Here is a 6,003-nt window from a genome sequence, read left to right as displayed (position 1 = left end):
TTTTGTTTGTTTGTTTTTATAGCTGAGGTACAAAAAGTAATGTAACCTGGAATAACATGTTTGAATTATTCATCAATCCCAGTAATCCCACAGTGCAAGTGAACTTCAAGCAGAAACAAAGCGACCTTTGCATCCATCTTTGTCTTTTAACTCTGAGGCCTGTGTGATGTCAACACAGCTCTTTGACCTCGCTGACCCCGGCTCTTCTGTTGTTGTGTTGTTGTTTTTAAATTTTTTATTAGCCATCACCTTTTAGCCAGCACTTTTCAGTACAAATATGTTGTGGAGTTCAGGAGACGAGCATTTCCTGTCCTCTGCTTTTTCTGTGCAGCACAGGTATGTGCGACTCTCATTTGCCACCTTTTCAAATCATCATTCAAACCCCTTGTTTTAACTCCATCGTGCATCTACTTTTATAGTTTATATTGTAAACAGGATCACTAAAGCTTAGCTGATATATAGAGGATGCACCCTGGACAGCTGACACGCACAGACTGAACCAGATACTCTCACTTTCATACCTGCTGATTTAGTTGAGTTAACCTTGGATGGAGCACCTGGAGCAAACCTGAACAAAAAGCTAGCTTGGATGTTTGAACACAATCATGTGGCTGAGAGGTGGTTGCGCCCAATCATAGTTTATGCTATAAATGAAATGGGGGAAGAGAGTGAGTTAAAGCACTTGAATGTATGTAGGCTGTGGTTTGGGGATGAAATGTAATGAAAAGCTTGAATGATAACACTGAGTTTATATTAAACATGCTTGGTAAACCTCCACAGCCAGTTTTTATTCGTCAGTTGCTGAACAGGATTGTAGCTTTACGGGAAATTTGGATTTGTTTTTACTTAATTATTGTCATCGTATCTTAATCTTGAAATGCTCTTAGTCCCACGAACCAGACTACTCCAAATAAAGCAATGGTTTTATTTTCTACAATTTAAAAAGAAATATTTATAATTACTACAAAAATGTAATTTTTCATTATATCGCTGACAATAAATGTGACTTTGTCAGAAACACAGAAAGCCATCTCTATTTTCAGAGGCGATCATTTGCCATACTCTATTCTGTGCTGTGCTCCCAGTATCTGCAAGTCCAGCGACGTTGTGGGTACGGAGCTTGACGGCAGAAGTAGAAGGGTGGGATCAGTAAAGTATTCTGATCTGAAACTACTTTTTAATTTAGCCATATCAAGCTCATAGGTTTATCAAAGTGTACACAATCTGCTTGTTGACATATCAACCCTGCTTCCTGGTCCAAGCTCTTACTGCTTTTAAAACGTGTTGCAATGCTTTAGGTCATCTTTTATTAATGATAAACAAGCCCCGACAAACAATTGGTGGTCATCATCAGCCTCGCTGGCTTTTTATTTGGACTATTTAAGTACGGCATGTGTTTAGGCTCATTTTTTAAAACCTCACAGTGTAAGTACAGCCCATGGGCTCACAGTTTGGCACAGTTTCTTTATTAAGACGGTCAGTAATACCGAAAAATGGCAGGATTACATTCTTCTTATCAGGCTTTTTGTGTCACTGTTTAAGGTTTGGTCAGTTGTCCGAAAATGTGAATGACAACTTCTTTGTTGGGAATTTTATTTTTATTGAAACGTAGTATATTTGATTACAAGGTGGATGTAGAGAAGCCAGCAGATCTCACTGGCAGTAACTTTACACTGTGGTAGCACAAACCATAGAGAAATGTTCCTTTTGTTGTGAGGACCTTCCATCAAAAATAAAGGTAACCCATCAGGTCTTCAATTTCTGAGATGCTGGCGCCGCACGAAGACTCTGATTTTCTACACTTAGCTGAGAGTTTTAAAACTGAGCATTAGCAGCTAACACAGAGCTCTGCCCTACACTGATTGTTCTTTCCTTGTATCTGGCTGAGGCATTAGCTCATTGTGTGTTTGACGGCATGTCATGCTAATCAAACAAGGCAGCAGGAGTCCTTATGTGTTACACAGTAATGTAGAGAAGTAACAGGGGAGGAAAATGTGGTCAGGCTAATATAAACTGGGACATCAGTTATTGTTCACTTGTGCAAATGACACACTTTAGTTGGTGTAAGTGAATGTTCCCAAGATGTGTGTGTGTTTGTGAGATAGAGATGATAAATGATGTTGATGAGATGGTCCATCTGCCAGTCATAGCCCAGGAGCTCAGATGGATGACTCATAGCAGATAGGATTTCATTAGCAGACGTCAGGCCAGTCTGCAGAATAGAGGAGTCATTGATTTTCACCGTATCAGCAGAGAGAGGGACAGAAGGGGAGAAAAGGAGACTTTGGGTTTGGAGGACTGCAGCTGAGAGAAAACTCAGTGAAAGTGAACCACACAAAGCACCTGTCATCTGCAGTGCCGCTGTAAGATGCTGCTGAAAGAAGGGTTGTTTGTGTCTATAATGAAAGATGGGCGCAATGGACTTTTTATATTGTGTTTTTCTCTGGGCCATTTTTATGCAAATATCATTGAGACTCATCAGTGGAGGAAGAAGAGGGACTGAGAACGACGTTCGCGTGGAGGATGCACTCTGTGAGTCCAGCAAATGTAGATCTTAAATGCAAATGTGGCAAAGCTTTCACCCTCGTGGCAGTCCGTCACAGTTTCCTACAATCAGGGATTTTGCGTAGCGCCGACGTTACATTCTTGTTTTTCGTTCTTGATTGCGAGGCATCGAGTTCAGTTTTATTTCATTCATCAGACCCTCATTCGATTTTGTTCTAAAAGTCAAATTTTATATGTGACAAACTGATAAAGGGGAAAAACAGAGAGCGATAGAACAAAAAACAAAGTATTCTCTCTGGTTTGTGCCGGTAAAGAAGGGTGTATAAACCAAAGTCAGGATGTGCAGTCCTTTTCATTATACCAGACTAGTCTCTCCAACATTCATTTCTTTAACAACTTCATTGTTGAAAGACTCGGATCCATATATAACAAATGGCCGAGGCAGATCCACTCTGGTGGAACAAATTAAAGGGTTGGCAAAGGAAGTGACTCCTTCACTGTTTGCCTCGTGTTAACCTCTGTCTATAATTTCTGACAGCTATGCAGTGACAGGGAAACGTCTTGGTCCCGTTTCCTGTGATCAAAGATCGGGCTGCCCAACTCAGTTTTTGAATTTGAGCAGAATATGTCATCTTTAAACGTCAGTAAATGCAAACACAGCATGTACCAAGTGCTTCCTCCCAGAATCACAAGGTTTTCTTTGCTGTTTTTCTCCTCCTGCAAGTCACGAGGCTCTGAGCAAATACTTTGTTATTATTTGAGAACATCAGCATCACTTTTAGCGCCTTATGTCTGTGATAGAAGTGTTTTATATTATTATGATAATATTAATTTGGTGTAAAATATACTTTTCTGTATTTTTATAATTAAAAAAATAATTCGTCTTCGTCTTCTTCGTCTTCCAGTATAGTGCAATCCCAAGTTACTTTCTAAATGTAATCGTGCAACGTGTTAATTTAGTCACTCAGCTTCTCAGCGCCTGCAGGCCATCTCATAATCATCTCTGAGATTGCCTTCCTCAGTAAAATATTTAGTCGTTGTGTCTTTATTTCATTTCATTGACCTAAAATTGAAACTCTTACAGAACACGTGCATTAAAAACATTGTATATGTTCTTTTTAATCACAGGAGAGGGGATAATCCATCTCTGCCCAGCACTTTTTAAACTCTCTGAGAGCACATCAGTGCAAACTGTTCTGCATCTGTGTATGATCCATCTGCACATTCAGCAGGTCGAATGCATTCGATGTTAACTTGGCCTCTTTCTATCTCCATTACTTAAGTGCTGCAGTTATCGCAGGATTCTCTCCTGAAATGGCCCTTTGTTGGTTTAGAAGTAGCAGCTGGTTACATAACATGGAATCACTGCTTTTTGGAAAACCTGTTTACAGCATCGTGTGCTCGATGTTTGCAGCACATATTGACGAATAAAAACACAAAATGATTGAGGAATATCACAGAAAAGGTCCCAAATCTTTAGGATTATGAAAGAAATGAGAATTGTTCTACGTTTTGCCTGTTTTCTTCAATCATTATTATTATTTGTGCATTTCTTTTTTTTTCGCTGGGTATTTACAAAGTAGGTGCAGTGTGTATGTGTAGCTTGAGTCAACTTGTGGGTTATATAAGCTTTTCCATAACTCCGGGTTGCTGGGCGTTAGTGACGCTGGGAATGATGGTCTGTTCCCTCAAAGTGTTTCCAGATCTTGTGGTTCATACTGGTTTCTCTCCTCTTGTTTTTTTCTTTCTCTCCTTACGTTACGGTTTCTTCCTCTGCCCAGCTTTTCTTTTTAGATACTCGTTTGTGTTTTCATGATTTTAATTTGAGGACCGTCACTGTGAAAACATGCTGTCAGAGGCTTTCCATCATTTTTTTTCCCTTTGTGAAACATAGACAGTCAGAAATTCTTTCGTCAACCAAAATCTGGCCAAACCTGTAATCTGGGTGTGAATAAGGGAGGGGTGGAAGCAGTGGTCTGCTGTAACCAGAGAGAACTGGGATTAGTGGAGGAACTAAGGCAAATGTAATCCGCAGGAATTTGGGCCGGCTTTTTAGGATCATGTCACAATAAGACGCACGAGAAGTAAAAGACAACACGGTGTGGCGCATTGACTCGACTCCTCTCGCCTGCGTTCTTTCTTCTCTCAGCCCCGCCCCCTTCTTGTCCTCATTTTCATAATTGTGAATCAACAAACAAAGTAATTTCCGGTTCTTCCCTCTGGGCACGCTGGAGGAGGACGTGACCAGGTTGCATCTGAGCCGCTGATATGTATCGACATCTTTTTGTTATCGAGCCTCATCTGGGTGAGACCACACACATGCAGCCTGGCAGTGAGCTGTGTGTGCAGAGCTGCTTGTGTGGAAAGCTTCTGATTGTGCGCAGATTTATAACCTGACCTGGGATCAGCTGCTCCGTCGCTCTGATCGTTCCCGTCTTTCAGATGTTCCGACACCGTCTTTCGCACCACCTCCTCCTCTGTGGCTGGAAAATAGCTGAACTAACAGCAAATACTCAACATATCTAAACTTTAAACACAATATAAGAAAAAACAGACAAACAACAAAATAAAACATTCATAAAGTGGTAATCAGATTTATTTTTTTATTTTCCCTGAATTTTTCTTGGTCCAAGACTTTTTAACTTGGGTTTTTCATTTTTGCATGATTTCATAAGCTTCATTAAAACACTCAGCTTCAGTTGTTACAAGCATCCAAGGCATAGACAGCATCACAGTTATTTATCTACTTGTTAATTGATGATGTAGTAAAACACAGTACAATGGTAAGAAAAATGGGATTATGTCTCCTAACAAACGCTTACTTTGTGGCACCTGAATGTGAAACTGTGCTGAGGATCATAAAGGACTTTCAGAGGACTTTGTGTAGCATGACAGGCTTTTTAACTGTCGTTAAATATGCACTTGATTTCATTAGCTCAAGTTTGGCAGTTTTACCATCAAAGCAATTAAGGTGGGCAAATAAACTTAATGTTCCAAGATCCTTATTTTTGCTTGGATGGTTTTCTTGGACTGAAGCCGAGCTCACGGACTGTCGACGTGCCAAAAACTGCACCGCAGCGCCGTGTCTTTCCCCTGAACTCAGTTTGTTCTGCTACTCCGTTTTCTCTATAATGTGAAAAATATGAACACTTCTGTGCCAACCGACATGATGACACATTGTGAAGGATTTACTGTGAATTAGCTTCACAAAGGAAACGATGGTAATGCAGCCATGTCAGATTGCACTACACAGCACAGGGGTAAGCCTTTACATGCGCTTATCATTGAAGTGCTTCAGTACATGGGATGCACCGCTTAAGCTTGAAAAAACAAGAACAAACGAGCGAAAGATCACAGGTTGTGTTTGAGCTAAGTGTCTCATTTGTCAGTTTCCAGTGTTGCTCCCTTAACGTCTAAACAAATACTGATTGACCTGTCATTGATGACCAGACTTGCTCCTGTTAGTTTGTTAGTATTTCCTACTTTCCCCATATAAAC

The 6,003-nt window shown here is 40.4% G+C and overlaps 1 protein-coding gene across 6 annotated transcripts in view; it reads left to right on the top strand.

Moving 5' to 3' along the window:
* Positions 1–6,003, top strand: part of sgip1a (SH3GL interacting endocytic adaptor 1a) — a 77,480-nt gene that overhangs the window by 27,668 nt on the left and 43,809 nt on the right. The window lies entirely within an intron of this gene.

Source organism: Pundamilia nyererei, unplaced genomic scaffold (genome assembly GCF_000239375.1).
Source record: "Pundamilia nyererei isolate P.nyererei 1_Seehausen unplaced genomic scaffold, PunNye1.0 scaffold00050, whole genome shotgun sequence".
In the NCBI taxonomy this organism is placed as follows: Eukaryota; Metazoa; Chordata; class Actinopteri; order Cichliformes; family Cichlidae; genus Pundamilia; species Pundamilia nyererei.
Note: the sequence above shows the minus strand (reverse complement) of the source record. Positions and strands in the feature narration are given on the sequence as shown.